Here is a 20,021-nt window from a genome sequence, read left to right on the forward strand (position 1 = left end):
GCCCCCCTTTCCCATGTAAACAAGACGTAATGTTCGATCCGAGAGTTTTAGGCGCGTCATTGATTTAGGAGGCTGTGATTGGAAGTCGGGACTGGAGCTGTCAAAAAGCTGGACAAATCAAAATTGCCCATAATTCGGGATGTCCCGGGCATGCCTACCCCCGGAAATGATGCATTCTTTCATTGAAAACTCATAAAAATAACGGAATTTATGTTTAAAAAGTCATAATGTGATTCGAGTGCTTTGAGTTTGTTTTGTTTGGCGATTAGTGGCTTTAAGGCTGAACGCTTCTTTACGGTAACGCCCCCACTGGAAGTGTTTTTTTAATAATGCGCCGTTAAAGGCGTTGCGTAGCCACGCTTTCTCAAAGAGACACTCAAATCTTCGCAGAAACGAATAAACGGAAGGTCTTCTACAGTCTCTGATAGAAGATTATGAAAGAATAACGCATACTTCTCGCTAGAAATGCCATCGAAATGCATACAAATGCTGATGCTTTCTTAAAATATTGTGTTTTTCACGGAGATTATGCTGACCGTCCGCCATGTTTTTCTTTTCGCTACCGGGAAACTTGATAGTCACGTGACCTATTTGCAAAGCAATGTAAATGAATGGGCCAAAAGAAACGTAACATAGTAACGTTATTTTGGGGGAAAACGTAACATGACTACGTTTATCACGGTGGACCAACGTAGCCATTTCACGCTTTTTTTGGAGACTGGGTTGGGGTGCTCGACAAAAGGCCACTGGAGCAATCCAAGTCTGAATGAATCTAGACATTACCGTACATTTCCAATCATGTAGGCTTAAGAATATTCTTTTGTTGTGAAAAGGACCAACTCATTTGCTGTGCCTAGTTTCACTTTGCAGTGAAACTCATTTCCAGTGAGAGGTGAGAACACTTTTGTGAAAATAAACTTAATAGGACCAAAACGTTTGAGTGTGTTTCTCTTTCTTATTTGAACCCACAGGTCCTCCTGTGGATTCTGCTCAATGCGCACACGCTACCTTCAACTGTTGCTAATCAATGTTCGTGCATAAAAACCCGGTCGAGCCGCTTCCCGGGGGGCGAGGTGTGGGGGTGTCTTATTTATGCCGTTCAATACGCGTGCGGAGCGAGTGGGCCGCGGCCCTCGGGTGCGTCAGTAATCGTCCGGAATAACTTCCAATTAATTTGCCAGATGGTATCTTCACAGTAACACCTGGGATGTCCAGGCACTCGGCAGCCACGAATTAATTCCACTTAGAGTGATATTTCAAAAAGTGTGAAGCACCACATCCAGCGCGGCTGCTTAAAGTTGTAACAAATATCTCCTGCTCCTCTGTGATGGAGGGATTCGGATTGGCCTGCACAGGCACACACACTTACGGGTGTTGTAGCGTCCTCGGTGCTCCTGCTGAAAGACATCACTCTCTGGGACCACTTCCAGGGAAGCACAAGGGCAAAAAAAAAAAAAAAAAAAAATGGAAAATGGAAAATTCCATGTGTTGGTCTGTTTAGAACTTAATATGCCACTCGGGCTGCAGCAGCACGGAGCGGAGCGCCGCGGCCCAGTGAGCACGGGCCAAATCATGTTAGTTAGGCAAACACTACAACATGACGGGATTAGCCAGGAATGAGAGCGCTGCAGCAGCCAGCGGGCCGGGCCCCGGCTCATTTCGTCTTGTAATTACGACTAAAACCAACCACTTAGTTGGCCCCGTCGATGAATGAATATGTCGCTTGTTATGGATGAGTCTAAGGGCCATTGTATGAATGGAAAAGCGTATCGCTTTTCTTCAAAATTCGGAAAATACGCATCAACATAAAACACAAAACAGAAAAAAAACTCCAAGCAGTGATTCATTTGTGTACAGAATTACTCAATTTAAGGGCATAAACCCAAACATGAGAATAAATTATGAAACAACTTGCTCCAGACAGCTTCCAAGCTCTGCACAAAACCACATTCACGCACAACCAAACACTGGTCACAGAACAAAACGTCGTGTGAAACTACGTGTTTACAAAGTCTGGGCGAAAGTATAAAATTCCCAACTAATTCTATTCAGCCACAACGCTGAATGTAGCGCAACAGTATTTTTTCCTGCATAAATAAAACTTCGGCATGGGTGGTACGAATGTTAAGTACATTACAGCGGAGGCAAATAAGAGAAAATGACCGAATGGAGCTCCAAACCGCACCGCTGAGGATCCTGTCTTCACCGTGGGCTTCGGGCCTGTGCAGCGCTGATCTCTGACCAGGGAAATGAAATGAAAGGCAACATTAACTGTAGTTGTAATAACACTTACAGGAAGCACCGTGTTATGGACACATAGAGAAAACTTGGTTGGATGAGTCACAGGCTAAATTGATTCATCCACAATAACAATTTTCATACCAGGTTGCATCCTTATAGCTTTGAGCAGTTCGACCAAAACGTGGTGTTCTACTCTCAGATTGTTTCGCTTCAAAACGTTTGAAGAAGTAAAAGTCTGTAAGAAAAAGATGTAAGAAAAGCTTTAAACTTTTCACATTTTCATCTCGTCACCCTTTAGATGACCCCCTAACTGGAGAAAGAGGCAGATAATGACAAAACTGTCTGATCAACATTCAAACAGAACTTTATAAACTGCATCATCATCATCATCATCCATGCAAACTGAAGTAATTTCTCCCAGGGAACCAGGAGATGGAAGGGATTACTTATCCAGAGATACCAACTGCATAATACAGTCATCACTGCAGAAGAATAATCATTACATTTCAAGAGCAAAATTATACCACTTGACACCAAAGCATTTGCCCCCGCTATGAATATGAAATGCTTCATTACCAAAATAGTAGAGAAGAGCATCCAAATAATGAAACTTGGCATGTTTCGTCTGTGCCTCTCCTCAGCGATTGTCAAGTGCACAACGGTCGTGCTGTGATGAGCTCCCTCTGATGATCCCAGATCAAATCACAGCTCATTATGGCGAGTTTGTTGATTATCAGCCGCCCCCCCCCCTTTTCCTTTTTACTTGCTCATAACGATCGCTCAAAGTCGCTCAAAACGCGCCTCCCTGGGAAGTCGTCCTCCTTGCGGTCCGCCGTCTCCTTGTTTCCAGAGGCCCCTCCACATGGAAGACATGTGCACCCGCCTATTAGCTGGTGCAGAGGCACGGAAACTCTCTGCCTGTACTCTCTGATGTCATTAGTAGCTTCTCTTGTCATGAAGGAGCTTGCCGTTCATCTTTGTCAAAGCCCGCCCATTAAATCATTATTAGCTGGCTGGCTGCTGCAGGAGGGGCTTCGCTGCCTGCGTGGCCGGTCCACTGAGTTATGGCCAAATATTGGCTCTGTCAGACTGTCCGTTAATTGATGGCTGTGGTTAAGCTTGGGCCAATCTACGAAAGAGCAGTTTCTGCTCTGTGGGTAATGCCGGTCTGGGAAACATGAGGAAATATGAGACGGAGGAGGCAGTGAGTCACAGGAGGACACAGAAAGTCCCCACATTAAAAAGCCAGGAGAGGCATTACATCGATCCATGTAATGTAATGTTGCTCGTGTCCAAGCTGAACACACATGGCCTCACTGCTCAGGAGATTAATAAGAGCGGAGCCAGCAGCAGGTCTCCTAAGAACTTTTTTATGGTTGCATTTTTGCATTATTGTGCAGCACTTAACATTAATAAGAAAATAGATTAGCCCTTTGAACCCCTGCTTTTTTTACAGGCTCATGTCACACTCACTTACCGTTCTAGCTTGCACATTCAACTAATAATCCTGAAGATTCGAACCAAACCCAATCCTGTTGTTAATCTGGGTCGGCCAGCTCGCCAAAAGGCAGTCAGACTACGGCTGTGTGGAAACCCTCTAGCATCAGCATTGGACCGTCTCTCTTCAATATACACTTCCAACATTGGGCTGGCTCTTATTTGTCCACGTTAACTTGCACTACTTGATTAGGTTTAGCAAAGCGTTGTAGTTTTTGGTTGAATAAATTTGCTCACATTAGTTAAGACAACAATGACTTGTTTTCATGCAGAACCTGATACACCTGAAATTGTCTTGTTTGTTTAATGCCGGGAATGGTATTTACGCTCCGAGTCACTTGGGTGATTCTCACAGAGGCCGAAGGGGCCCTCGAGGGGCCGGTGTATTTTCTTCCACTGATAGCAGCCGCGCTTAAGTTCACTTAAGCTTCAGCCACGGATTAAGTTATGGCATGTGCAAAAAAAAAATACCTACCGTTGTTTAGTACTACATCTGTGAAGCACTTGGTGACTTTTTGTGAAGCAACCACTCAGGACAAGGAGAGATCAGTATTACCAAACAAACATCTGTGAGTGATGACAAGCAGTGCATCCGAACGTCTAAAATAACAGACCGGCCGAGGACTCGGGGGAACGTCTGTCTTTTGCAACTCGCTGTGTGTGCGCGTGTGGCTTTTGTTTGTGCGTATTTGTGAACATGTGTGTCCCTGTGTTTTCCCACTTTCCACAAAGTCTGGCTGTCGGTAACATGCAGTGATGCATGCTGGGAGCCCAAGGCATGGAGATATTAATTAGCTCAGAGGAAACAATAGATGACTGGCTAACAGAGAGCTGAGCAGTGTAGACTTTTAAACAGAGTGGTTTTCATTTGAACTATATATTTATATATATATTTTATGGTGGTAGAGCATGAAAAGCTCATAAGACACCTACGATGGAAATCTCACTCTGTGAAGAGATCCCAGAACAAATAAAGCAGCTTGTTTACAAAGTATTAAAAAGGCAGAAGTGCCACAATGTGACTCTGAGTAAAAGTCTTTATTACAAGCTCCATAATTGTTTTCCAGGGGTGGGTGGTGCCGCTCAACTTCAGGCAGTAAACACTCATTTGAATTCAAAACACACCCTCATCCTCTCGTTTTCCACAGTATTTCATTCATGTGCCCGTAGATTTGGTTTGAAATATTTTTACTGAATGAGAATTAATTTGAATGAGTTTTGTTTTTACAAAAAGGTAAGAAACGTGGGCAGATGGCTTTACTTGAAACTGTTTTCTCTTCATACTTCCTGAATTGTGGGCTCATGAGAGGTTCCATCACTGCACGTTGCCTTTTGTGAAAGGTGGAGAAGTTGGAAACATGTCTTCTCCTCTGGAGCCCGTCTATAATCCGCCTTGTTACCAAAGTTCTCCAAGCACAGGCGGAGCCCTCTGCTGGGTAAAGAGCCCAATGAATGCCCCCCCCCCCCCTCCCCTGCCGTAACATAACCGTCACCCAACAACCTTCATACGAACCACATTCCCTGAGAACATGCTAGTGTGCAATGCCCATAAAATGGGAACATGTGTAAGACAATCAACGCACCACCCGGCCATGATAGGAGGAACGTACTGTATTCCAGAGCCACCTCCACATGAAAGTGAACTCTATTTAAAAGGGTGTTGAACAGTTTCTGGGACTGCCTAATGGTTAGCATACCGAGGGACAGTTTATAGGACCCGCAGATCCAAAACAGGTTGTAAGTATCCTGCCTTCTTGGGAGGGAGGAAGAACCTGGAAAAAAGGGAAGAACAACAGACTGTCAACCCGGAGAGCGATCAGTAGCAACAAAGACTCTATGGTGAGATGGTGAGCCCATGAAAATATGAGAAGCAATTGTCTTTTTAGTGTGAAAAAAAGGAGGCCCACGTTATTTGTTTCACTTCAGACTGCAAGAACCTCCCGGTAGCTTCTGCTAGCGCTTCAATGCCTGCATCGGTATTAACATCAGTGATTCTGGACCAGCTTTATTTGGACAGCTCTTTCCTCCCAGAGGCCAGCAATCCAAACGCATCACACAGAGGCTAAAAGGACTCCAACGTCTTTGCTCTAGCTTCAAGTTCCCAAACCTCTCCAGCTAATGTGTTTTCTCATTGTTTTTTACGACTGGCATGCCGACATCAGGGCTTTTTACTTTAGCTTATGTTCTCAAAGCTATAAACAATGACTGGGAGATTCTGGCAACAGCCCTTTTAGGTAACTACAGTGTATAAACTTAGATAAAAAAACATTATTACCATCAACAAAACTTCTATTTATATCCAGGTGTGTTATTGGAATGGGAACTTAACTCCTTCAAGCCCTAATTGGCATCACAGTAATAACTATTATTACTATTATAACAATAACATTGGGCTATAGTACAGTTCTTTGTGTCAGTCGGGTTTTAATATTTGTATTGTTTCACATAATGTTGTAAGCATATAATCCTAGTCTATTGCCTTGACACTTCCTTCACCTCTCCTGTCGTGTGGTACCTGCAATATCTCTCCCACCTTTTCCTTAATCACCACCATGTTGACCTACGAAGCAGTGAGCAGGTACCAATAAAGGCGATTTAGCGGCCCACTAAACCTCAAAGGTCGCAGCAGGACGCGGGGCCCAGAAGAAAGCGAGCCGACCACCTGACCCCGGCTCCCAGCCCGTCGCCGCGTGTCACGTGGCGGCGTAACGAGCCGCGGACGCCGCGGACGCAGCGGGCACGGCTGCGATTTCCGCCCATTAAAACCCCCAAAACCGCGGGTTCGCCGTTACGAGGCAGCTGTGTCCACGAGGGTCGGAGCTGACGCGGAGGTGGACTTTGATAGCGTGTCTCGGGCTAATTGTGCGAACACTCATTACGTATGATAAAGAAGAACATAAATCACGAGCAGAGGCTTGACCCGCGGCTGGCCCCCGGACGTTTGGCGGGGAAAACTCTCTGAGGCCGCCTCAGAACAGCTAAGATCTCATTACGTCTTTGTCTTTACAAAAAGCCAGCAGCATCTTTGATACTGCCGCCACACACACACGAACACACACACACACACACACTGCCTCTGTTCTTTGTGGCCGGATAAAAGCAACGTGGGACTGACACCACATCTGGCGTTGAGTCTCTGATACTGGTGGCTGGGAGTCCTGCCTGCCTCACTGAAAAGAGGAAGGTTGTAACCCCGAGCAACCAGCTTCACTATCTCATACAAATATTACCTTTACATAACACTTTTGCATTTTTGTGTTTTGGGCGGAAAAAAAAAGCATTTTGCCGTTTCCTTCAGTGCTTTTGGAGTGAATGAGGTTTGAATGAGGTATCATTTAGCTTCCAGGAGAACGTGCTGTATCCTGCTTGACTGTTCATGTAACATTACTCGTGTACACTTAGGTGTCTGTGACACTCACACCAGCGGGTGCTTCTTCACCTCCTTGCATCTCCATTTTTCATCTAACACAACTTCTTTATTTTCTTCCCTCTTTGGAGTTCTTGTTCTTTGCATTTGTCATTCCTGCTTACCTTCCTTTGTTTCTTTCTTTCTCTCCGCCCTCTTTCCTACATTCCTTTCCTGTTTCTTTTTGGACTAGTTTCATTGCTTTAACACTGTTTTCATTATATCATTTATTGAGTACTTTCCCCCTCAGATCCCTTTTTCCATCTAAAGCTGAGGTTGTTATAGCTGGCCTCTCTTCAGCGGGGGGAAGCATTGGTTTGAGGGAATGGTTGACCTTTGACCCTGGCTCCATACTTCCTATCTGCTAGAGGGTTGACAGCACACTTCATGTTTTAACCTCTCCTTCAAAGTACACCTTGGCTGCATCCTTCAGAAGAGCTTTGCCTGTGCGTTACTGCGAGGCCTTGACGCACGGCGTTATTCTAACACATGGCTAATTTTCTCCCTGACACATTAGAAACCAAGACAAATACTCCCTTTCCGTCTGCCGCGGTCTTTGCATCACGACGGGTGGCCTCTCATTGGGCCACCAGAGTGATCGGCTCGGACTCATCAAAAAAAAACAATATTGTGTCAGACATTTAAGTACAGTCTCATGTGACTCGAGCGGGCGTGTCCACGTCTTCAGACATCTTGAGTCTGAGTAAACACTATAAACATTCCAGCACTGGGAGAATCAAGTCCTATAACATCTGTACGCCACACACCCTCGGGATTCAACTTTCGACCACCAGCCAGAGCCACATGTCTCGCTAGTTTAAGTAGGTGCAATAGAATGTGAGCGTTTAGCCGCGCTGCTCTGTGAGATGGAGACTTCAGCCTGTGGTTAACCAATCTCGCTCAATCACAGTTTAACAGCCGGTCGGATGTGTAGGAACCATCACTCCGGAAGGCTTTTCAGTATTTGCTTTCTGCACAGAGTGACAGCTCAGATTGAACACTAAAAAACAAACCCCTACATATTATGCATATTACACTAAAGGTTTGAAGTCAGACGTACAATATATTTTACTAAAAAGACATGTCTGGTTATATTACAGATTTGTACAAAAGAACTGACAACTGACAAAAATGACAATTAAATGATTCAAACTATAATAGGCATCAAAGAGGAAGCATTAAAAGTAATATCCTTTTTTGCATATCTACAATTTGTAGTAGACGTGGATATCCGTGATTCATCAGTGTTTTTTATGGTTTGCTTGCCTATAAGCTAAGAAAGCATTATCTGAGTGATCAAAATCATTCTTACCGTGGCCTGTAAGAGAGAAAAAAAATGTAATTTAAGTAAGATCAGAAAACGGATGAATATATGCAACCAAACTTTGTTATATATTATAGAGTTAATATAATAATCCGATTTTTTGACTTTTAAAAAATATTTCTTGGTTCATTGTGAAGCTGAAAACAATAACTAGCAATTGATCTCTATTTAAAGCAGTCAGCTTCTGTGTCACGATCGGTGCTGGTGCAGGCGGAAGCAGGACTCAAATGCAGGTTCTTCTGACGTGCTCTTTATTCAATAACAAAACCTGGACGTGCTCCAACAACGAGGGACATATAGACAATGACGCGACAAAGGACAACTGGCACACAGGGCTTAAATACACAAGGGAGGTGCAGGTGATTGGACACAGGTGGAAGCAATCAGGCAATCACAGGACAGGAAGTGAAGTTACCCAGAGACACGAGACACAAGAAAGCTACAAAATAAGACAAGCAGACCCAAACCGTGACATTCTGAATGTCTCGGACAGCTCTGCGAGGCTTTTAGATTTTCGTGTTACATCAGAGATAAAGAATCCCTTGTTTTCTGAGTTTACCAGTAGACGTACCCACCACTGCACAAAATATGTGTTAGTCCGCCACATGAAATAGACCCCAACAAATGAACCAATTTACTATTTATTTTATATTTTATATTTTCATTTCATATTTTTGTGACTAATTATTCCTTAAATTGTGATCTTTTGCTTTACACACCCACTCAAACCACCTCTTTAAGACTCATTATGTTTGCCAGGAGACATGATTCAGTTTCCTTTCAAAATGTAGTGGGAAGTTTATGCATATATATATACTGTATTTCAGAAAATGTTGCTACAATGTATGTTTTTGTATTTTAAGGTGATTTGTGGATTCCTCATATCTTAACTTTTTTAAGGCCAATTGTGGAAAAAAAAAAACGAAGCCAACAATAAAATAGACCAATTACCAATTATAGACAATTCTGCAAACAGAATAATCTGAATGTGGAACAGTAACATTTACAAATGATTTGAGATGAGAAGTACGAATGAAAGAAAGAGAACACGACCCCGCCATCTTCAAACTAAGCCTTAGAAAACCCAATTTTTCATTGGGGATGATCGCCCGTTTCGGCCTGTTCAGCCCAGCGAGTTAGTGGCGCTGCATGACTAATGGCCAAAAGTTATTCATCAATCAAACCATGTGAGCAGGCGTCTGTGGGCCCCAGTACACTTGTGATCCCCAGGCTGGTTAATGGCACCGTGCTGTAGCAGACATGGGAAACAGAACCAGGTGTCACCTCACTGTAAAGCTATGCTAATTAGCACGGCAATAAAAACATTCATGCTAATTAACAAAGAAAGGGCATATAAAAGGAAGGAATGTCAAACAGAGGAAGCAGGGGCCGGGGGACTCAAACTGCTGCTCACAAAGGGAAGGAATGTAGGAGGACAAACACCAGCGGAGGGTGTGCTGAGCTCCTGTCTGTCTGTGTGTGTGTGTGTGTGTGCATGTGTGTGTGCACGCACAGAGGTCATGATGTCTGAGAACGTCCAGCCCTTTGACATGATCTCTGGGGTTGGCTTTCAGCCCCTGCCATGTCAGGCAGTTTTTTTCCGCCCTCGATATTGTTTATTTAGTAATCTACAAGACACTGACTCCGCGATGTTAACTTAAAACAAAAAACGAAGCATCCCCGGAGCATCCTGAAGCAATCTCTTGATCTCTCTTTACTTTTTGGAGAACTGCTTCTTTTAGTTCTTTAGTTTAAATTAACTTGGAAGGACAACCAGACTAATCCATTCATCAGCAACAAGACCCAACACTGTTATTGGTCTACAGCCATATTACAAACAGTTGGGAATCTCTTCTTTGCTAGAAGAAAGAAAATTAATGATCCACTCGTTTATTTTGACTCATTGTTGAAGAACCATGCAATTGCTTAACCAAATTTCACAGCAATTCACCTGGAGCATATTGTCCTGGGTAACTGCAAACTTTGATTTGGCATCAATTTACACAGACATTCAGAAGAATGTCATACAATTATCTGAAAATAGTGTAAATAACGTATATTGCAACGTAAATCAGGATGAGACATTTAAACTTTGACAAAAAAAGGATCAAAAATATTTATTTTGGCATGCCAAAATGAGCTGCTTTTTATTTCCCTCAGCAGGAGCGCTTGCAGGATGTTTTTAATGTTATAGTAGATTATGAGACCAGATGTTTCTGTTTTCTAGAAACTGCCTTCGACAAAATCCAAGCTGTAACCATGTGAAGCAGTGAAATGGACTGTAAAAACATCTCTACATCTGTGTGCGGCACATGTTGTTTTTATGGGGTAAAGGAGGGAAAAGCACAAAAACTTAGAGACTAAAAAGGCTTTTAGGACACACCAGGAATCAACTCATCTGAGATCACACCCTGCACTTCAGTAAACGTGTTTTAATTTAAAAAAACCCTCAGTTATATTTTGTGATCAACTGGTGGTTACGGATGCCGGAATTAGGAACCAGTAATGAGTCCCAGTAATAAGAAAACACACTGGGAGAAGAAAAATGTAACTCCTTTTAAAGCTTGTCATTTCAACATTTCCTATCCATTTCAATGGAATCTCCATGAGCACAGGGCGGGATAATCCAGGGGGATGTTCTTCCATTCGGTTTAAACTTAATTTAACCGAGCCGAGAGAAACAATCGGTGACTTACATGCTGCTGCAGGGTCGATGGTTTTCTCACCCAGAACTTGACGTAGCAATGATTCCATCAGATTTCGGATTACTGCATTTTTGTTGAACAAGATCATTTTCACGAATGATCACAGCTTTCGTGCTTTTTGCAAAGTAGAGTTAATCCCCGTGCTGTAAACGGACAAGGACTCCCTTCTGTACATCCTTGAATCCTTGGCTTCACCAGCCTCAGAGCCAAAGCTCACATTTCCTCCCTCTCAGGACTCTGTTTGTCTTGTCTTTAGAACTTACTTCATTATGCTGGAGATCATATTTAACCTGATCATTTCACCTGACAGACAGAAACCCGTTGCTCATGATGAACTGTGAACTAATAAACTCTGCAGACACACCTGTGATCCGTTGTCATGGCCGCGCCGGTTAGCCTGCAGGTGTGGCCCTCTTAAGGACCTGGGGGTTTCCTGCTCTGTAAGCTAAGTGTTGGTGGTTTTTCTGTTAAACACTTTAACAAACTTGCACATGTGCCTGGTATCAGATTTACACGCTCCAACAAGCCAGAGCTACGACGAGCAAACTGTTTGGAAATGACTTCCTTTCAAGTCACACAACATTGAAGGCAATTTAGGGACACGTGTCACGCTGTGCTGTTGGGAGGAAGCGCGTCGTTAAACTGAAGCAAAAACCTGAACAGCACCCCCCCCCCCCCGTTTCATGTTGACCTCGTCCACTTTCCTCAACACCGGGGGGACCGGTGGAGTTTTTAAAGATCCTGAAGTGCTGCTGAAATTTTTTTTGTCTTTTTATCACAGTGAAAATAAATGAGTTAAAAGTACATGCAAACACTGCCCCTAATGAGGCAGTTAGAGACAGAACAAACTCAAGTGTGGAAAATGGAGCTGGGCCTGCAGGGGTGTAATTGCCAGTGGAAAAGGAGCGGCAGCATAGACCTGTTGGCTGTGCATGGTTTATGCTCTTTTTGTAAACATTACGATGCCTTCTTAAGCACCGTCCCTTATTATCAGCCCTTCTATTCACACGCATCAGCTGCGCAGTCCTTCATCTTGCTGAATCTACACCACTTAAACAATACACAACATAAATATGTATATATACTATAATCTTATATGCATCTTAGGAAATTGTTACAATGATACAGATTTATGTTTCATAAAGAGTCTTTAATGCAGTGCAACAACATTACTTGCCTATAATGTTTTACATATTTAATTTGTGTAATTTGCACATATTTACTCTTAACACATGATGTCTACAACAGTTTATATTCAGTCTGAATTTTTGAGAGGTACTTCCGGACTTTCACATATTGGATGTATTTTAGAAGGAATCTCTTCAGACGCTGAGCCCGGAAGGCAGAGTCCACGAATGTTTACACGTTACCGCAGAGGAAGGAACATATGTGACTTAACAAGTCAATTGTTGTACCATGACTGTTTACGTGAAGCTAAAGAGTTAGGATCTGCTGCCGCTTCAATCCGCTCACATTGCCGGCTTTACAGACACTGATGAGACAGACCCCGATGCTACAGATTCATCTGTTCCATAACACTGTGTGAAGTATTGTCCCACAGGCTCGCAGTGAGAAATCACTACACACTTTTACAACACGTTGGTTATTGGCCATGGAATCAGATCCACATTGTCCTCTGTGTCAATTTGTTATTCACATAAATCTTTTATGTAAATCTACATTTTACTCGTGCCTCACAATTTGGGCTTCACACGTGAATATAAAGCTTACTTTAAAGCTTCTGAAAGTTTTTTATTTGCAAACTTAAATTTCATTCATATTTTTTTTGTTTGTTGTAAAGCAAAACTAATATGATGCCGGAAAGCTATGGTCTTAAATGCTTATTTGGAATGTACCATCCTGAAAGATCACTTTCATATTTACCATCAACAACTTCCAACTTGCTGAGCTGGATGCGTGTGCACGTTACAGTGTGTTGTGTAGAGATGGCCTGCCTGTGAGCTGGCTCCTGGGATCTCAGGCGGTTACAGTGTTGAAGTGTGTGTGTGTGTGTCTTCCTACAGTAGCCGTGTGCGTACCTGAGTGCCAGGTGGCCCGCCGAGGCCCCCGGGCTGGGAGAACACCTGCCTCTGCACCGCCTGCAGCTCCACGGTGTCCCGTGTGTTTCAGCTTCATGTTGTTGTTGTGTAACAGTCACAGAAGCACGCTGCTGAAGTCTGCATGGGATCAAACGCATCAAAACAACGCGGTGCACACTTCGTGCACCTTGCTACCACCAACTGGTACTGTCTACTGGATCCAACCGGAAGCTTGTAATAAAGGACCTTTTGACCTTTAACCACAAACCTACTAATACTCACGGTTTTGTCTGACATTCAATCTGGAGTTCACAGATGTTTCCATCAGCCCTTATTGGAGTGTGCAGGAACTAAACTTTGATGTCAAATATCTTTCTCTGGGTTATGTTCTTCAGGGCATGTCTGATTTAATAAATCACATGAAAAGGAAGCTAAACTATTTTTTCTAGATGGTCTATTTTCCTCTGTATTTCACTAAAAGGAATACTCCCCCCAAATGATCCTTTGTAAATCATTTACTCACCTTTGTTACCACCAAAAGGACGTTGTTGATGAATTGTAAATATTGGCTGCCCTTATCACCCAGCAAAACTATATAGACATTAAATTCAGATTTAAATAACTCGTGGTGGACATGTCTCATTAATCTGACCGTGTGGTCACTTTTTCCAAAACACCCTCTACTCGTGCTTTAGCTTCACCAGTGCTTAATCAGATGGAGTTATTCCGGTTTTAATGAAGATTTGCATGCGTTCGCTGTTGAATCTTTTCCACTCTTTCGCTACCACATGTTGCATGAGGCCTTCCACTACCAGGTTGGTGTGAAACCTCTACAAACTGCTTCTACTAAATACTGCAGGTCTAAATAGCTTCATTTATGCACAACCACGCATAACAACGACAGACTAAAATAGCATTATTCTGTGGCTCGATTGTCGAGGAATGACTAATGATCATACACTATTGCATCTGTGCAAGAGGCCAATCTTCAAATATGGGTTTTCTTTCAGTTAACAAGGTATGGGCTTCACCCTTCAGTCCTGTCTCACTAATAGATTTAGCCCACTTCACAGGCCTTCAGTCAATCACATGCCGCGCTCTGTGTGTCCTCTGGCTCAGCTCTCCTCTTTCACAGATCCTATTCAGCTCCGAGCGAGAGCAGAGAGCAATGAATGTGTTCTCTTCCACTCAGTCTTTATTTTTAGGAATGAGTGGACCCACAGATGGCCTACATAAACCTGAATAGGGCTTCATTTTTACAGCGGGCCAGAGAATTGGCTGGCGTGCTATTGTGTGGTCTCTATTATGGGAACACGGGGGAGTTCAGTAATACAGCCTCTCCCTCGCTGTCCGCCAGCATCATTTTCCAACGACGATGTTTGAAATGGCCTCGTCCTCGGGCTTTGCGGCTGCGCCTCCACGTGGTCGAAGGTCGCCCGCTTTTCAAAGAGGGGGCACTATTGTTCGGCTGCTCTTATATCATCTCACTCACAAAACGATTCATTTACTGCGGTCCGTCAAACCAACTCCGTCTGCCTGAGCCTTCAGCTAAATTGAGGAGGGCTGGAATATATAAGTTTGAAGAGGAAGCGTTGAGAATTAAAGTGGAGATTACACGGGAGGAGGGTTCTCCCCATGAGGACAAATTAACACGGGCCACAGGAGACCAAGACGACAGGAAATTAATCAGAAAATGAAGGGTTATAAATTGGAAGGTGTCAAACTGGTAGCATCCTAGTCTGTTAATACGGCTGGATATTAAGAGATTTTAGCTCAGTCTGTCGTCTCAGTTGGACCATGTTGGCAGTCATGGTGTATCCACAAAACTCTGATATATTTTATTGTTGAGCACATAAGTACTCCCTGATAATCCACAGTATGTAAACTCATTTTTTTCTCCACTAATTTTCGGATCCTAATGCGGTCATGCGGTCATAGAAGACTTTATTCTGGCGGTGTGGCTGACATGCAAAGCAGACTGGGAGTATCAAAACATCCATGATGAACAGAGGACCAACCTCTCAGCTCCACAAACCCCATTCATCCCTTGTTTCCCTTGAAACTTATAAAATAATATAAAAATATATTCAGGTTTGTTATTTCTAAGCATTTAATGAATGCCTTTTAAATGCATTCATTTCTAATTGAATGGTTGGTCATGACATTCATTGATTTAATCTTTTCATCAACGTTTATGTCCGATAATGTCTAGAGAAGATAATCCATAAATCTGTATGTTCAGCAGCACAAGGGCAGGAAGTTTATTTGTCCTGCTAACAAAAGTTACAAGATAGGTAGCCAGCTAGCACACGAAAAAAGACACAATGAGGACAATAAATAACATTTTTGCCAATAATAACACAACAAATTCTTTTTTCTGCTAATTAGAACCAATGCAAACTCTGAAAAAGTAGCCTGGAGTGAGCAGTCTGCAGTGTCCTGTGACTGTAGATGGACAGAAAACTGCTCCATCACTTACTGTTATTCAGTAAGTGATGGAGCAGCCAGTCTATTCCCAACCAGCCTGCTCCATCTGTTCCAATGCAGGATCAAACCCAGATGATCGGATGTGACCTCACGCACAAACGTTCCCATGGGGTCACATCTCTGTACAGTTAAAACCTTTTCTCCATATTTTATGTTGGTGGTTGTGGAAATCCGCTCACCGTCTGATTGAAAAAACACATCAAAGGACATACTTAGAAGAAGGCAGTTTTTCTTCATTTGGAAAGCGCAGACATGGTGGAGGTGCAAGGATGAGTTATAAGAACTTCATCCCTCATGATAATCACCAGCTTTCACTGTCTTAAGATGATCTATCAAACTTTAGAGCGCTTACAGAATGTCTGCGTGTAGCTAATCCTTGTAAGGAGAACAGGATTTATCCTCCGCGATCTTACAGCAAGAGTTTAAATATCCAAAGAATCCCCCAGTCACACTGAAGAAAAAGGTTGATAACATTGACTCCGTGTTTACGCCTTTTCAACGCGTTCCTAAAGGTTTTTTGGCAAGATGAGGCCACTAAAGGTGAGAGTAGGGCAGCAAGTGGAAATGTCGGACAAATATGTTTCCTTCAGAGCCACAACACAGATAAGAAGGTATTAGTGGGAAGTCCAGTTTCAGACATTCCCACAAACCACAGAGGTGGAGAAAATAATAGAAAGAGCTCACGGTGAAAAGACCAATTTCAAACCACTCTACCAAGACGGCTTGTGATGTGGAATAAAAACTAGCAGCATGATTCTGTGTATTGATAGAATCTGTGATTTTAGCATTTCCATAGCAACAGGTGACAAGATCTAAACAATGAAAAATGATCCATATTTTACAAATTGTGTTAGAAGTAAATCTGCCAAACACATTCTGTGATATTATGAGGAATGTTGGCTTTTCTTTCACTTCATATAAAACGAGTTTCACTTTTCTTTCCTACTTTCTGTTGTTCTATATTCCTTATAACATGTGGAATACACAAAAGACAAGTCTTAAACACTCATAAAAATCAGCATTGAGAGGAGTCATTGATCCTCACACTTAACTCTTTGGTTTTGTTGTATTTGGTGGTTTATTCTATCATTAATGATCTGGTTAATCCTTTAAGTCCTGAGGACTCTTGTCTGTATTTGTTTAGTTCTTGACGATGACAATGTTTGGGACCTTTTAAAAGCAAAAATGATCAGACAAACTATCACATTATCTTTATTATGAGGGGGCAACAATAATCCCCATCTACTTTTTGTATTTGAGAGGAAAAATTGAATTTAAAAAAAGTTTTAATAACTAATTATAATTCAGAATAAACCCAGTTGGTTTTCATCAAATAAAAAAAATAAAACATGTTTAATTGAAATGCTGAAATACTCAAAGTATCATTAATAAGTGCTATTTAAGTGCTTAAGTGCGACGTGGATTGTATTTGGGATGAAATTGTTCTCTTGTTTTTATTCCAGATTTCTTTAAATGAATTATTCTTTGAGAACATATGAGTTATAGTTTTGCTATTATGGTGGTTTCTGTATTGTACGTTCAATTATTTTTTTTTTCTCTTCTAAGAATTCATTTTCTTAATGTGTATTAACGATAGCCTTTCATCAAATCCCCTGTAAAACATTTAGCGGTTCACAAAATGAAAGAAAGTGGTGCTGTATTGAATCCATGGCCACACTGACAAGCTGTTTGCATGCAACTACATCAGCAAAGTGTTTTTTTTAAGTATGTAGGCTCCCAGCTGGCCTTTGGGTCGCTGTCCCTCCGGTTCCCATGAACAGAGCAAAAATCTGTGAAATTCAAAGATGTTTAAAACCAACCGTGTCCTCTACAAATGCATTCATATGCTGCAAATCATATTTTAGCCTGGGCCAATTAGATTTGAGATAAAAAGCTAATCTCTGGCTGGATTATAATCTGGGGCATTGTTTTGTTGGTTTGCAGGAAGTACAACATTCATTCAGGGATTGTGGTGAGGTGTTTTTTGCAGATTGTGGAAAAACAAAGAGCAGCAATTTCACACCAGGGTCCTGAGTCCCAAGAGAGGTTTGAGCCATGTTGGTCTTGGAAACATTATTAAATATTTCTGCTTTATGTCATTTTTATATTTGTTATCAAACCAAGACCATGTTCTGTACCTAAACTTAACCAAGCGCTGCACCACAGAGACACATTTCTTAGTGACATTTGGTCATTTGCAAGCTATGTTAATTGGTGCTTCCATGTAATGTGAACAGTAATATGTTCCTTGTAAATGTACTTGCTTTTCCAGTAGTCAGTAATACTGATAAATCACACTGGTGTCGGCATATAAAACTCTCCATGTGTATTTTGTGTTTTCATAATGTAAAGTGATGTGTGTCCTCGGTGGTTGCCCTGGTAATAGTCCTAAAATACTTATTATTAAATCTGCCACAGCAGTGGGATAATTTTACTGTTTCTGAGGCAAATTAATTTATTTCCAGAAATGCTATGAGTGTTTTCTATCTTGAAAACAAGACAGAATGTTATTTCTCAAGGACCCTTGTGCTTGCAGTGAAGCTTCTCTAACCACTAAGACCTCTCTTTGGTCCTAAACCCCTGCTGAATTGCCAGTGACTTTTAGAGTGAACAGCCGTGTGTCCCTCACTTAGCACCAGACGGGGGCCGGATACCAGCCCATCAGAGGCCTCTCTTTACAACAGCTGGGTTTATTTATTGTTCAAAAAGTTTGCTCCTCGAGACATGGCTGGAGCATCGTCAAAATATCCAACCTGTGTGGAGGTGGAATACAGTTCTGATGTTTGGGGATTCTTCTTTTGCTGCTGTTCATCCCTTCTGCATTTTTTTGCATCGGTTTAAATGTTTTTCATGAATTGTCTCTCTTTAAATATTTTTTTTTTACCAAGTGAGTAGTCATCACTATGCGTACTTTCACTTTTAACACTAGTATAATCGTGTTTTTGAGCTTTCTCAGCAATAGTTACTCGGCCTGTGAGGAACTGTGAGAAATAACACTCATGATGTCGTAGCAGTGTCACATGGCCATGATACAAAACATGTCTTCCAGTAATGAAGGGCCTAGTCAGTGAAAGACATTCTCAAGTTGCATTCTGGGAAAATGTACGATCAAGTGTTTTTCTTTACCTCGTACCAGGGGGGAAAAAAAACAAACATTTTGGCCACTAATTAATACATTTTGACAAGTACCTGGGTGTGGAAATGATTTATTCCACTAGTTCAACATTGAATTTGCCCAAACCGCTCCCAGCAGCAGCAGCAGCACACTCCCATTGAGACCAAACAAAAAACACTGTGTGCTTTACCTCTTCTTCAGTGTCATTGTGACCACGCAGTTCGAATGTGGTGATGTTTTAGACGTTTCACAGCGTCGACCTGCTGAGAGGTGGCAACGTCGCCGTAGCTACGCAAAGAGGAAAAGAGAGACACAGCACGCGGGGGAACAGGAGCAGACAGCAGGAGCTCTTGGAGGGCTGCACATTCCCGCAAGATTAATGGAAGTTGTTTCTTTTTCCGTCAGCGAATTGCCTCCCGATTACAGAGAAACAGCTGTTCACCCACTTCCCCCGGACCGGGCCTGCGTGATGATGCATCTCCTGACACCACAAACAGCCAGGCGCTCCCGCTCCCTTTGTGATCTTCTCTCCCTTTTAGCAAAGATGGGAGTCGAGTGCGAAGCGATTAATAAAACAAATGGGACGCGACAATTACAACGACAAAGAAATATTTATTAAATCTTTTTTTAGTTTTCTTTTTTTTTTTAGTTAGTCATGGCTGCTCCAACACGTGTATTTACAAAGAAATGGCCTTTTTGTAGAAAATTGTAGTGGGTGATTGAGCAGGAAAAAGACAGAGTTTAGATGAGTACAAGAGAAGAAGATGGGGGGGTCATAGGCACAAGTTACACTCACTACAATTTCAAAAGAAATGTGCGGTTTTGTGGCACATCACAGTCTAATAAAGTAGCAAATAAACTGCCCCAATGCAAGATGCTCTGACTAAAACACACACATCTTCTTTTTTTAAGATACAGAGGATGGAAAAAACAGATGCTGCAAACCAGAGACACAGTGGCGTTAGCTTCAGGCTACATGGTACCAACATCAGGTGAAGAAGAAGTCCTCAGAACATATCACTCGCCTCTCCTCAGTCAGCTCAGGAGAACATGAAACACCCAAACTGGAGGTGGAAAACGGACTTCCTGCCACAAAGCCACGCGTTTCAACGGCAATAAAAGCCGATGGCGTCTCCCGAGTCCCGCTGCACGGCTCGGCTGGGACACCGTTGGGAGGTGAGGTTGGCGAGAGACCGCTTGGCAGACA

The sequence above is a fragment of the Pungitius pungitius genome, chromosome 18, assembly GCF_949316345.1.
Source record: "Pungitius pungitius chromosome 18, fPunPun2.1, whole genome shotgun sequence".
NCBI classification, from domain to species: domain Eukaryota; kingdom Metazoa; phylum Chordata; class Actinopteri; order Perciformes; family Gasterosteidae; genus Pungitius; species Pungitius pungitius.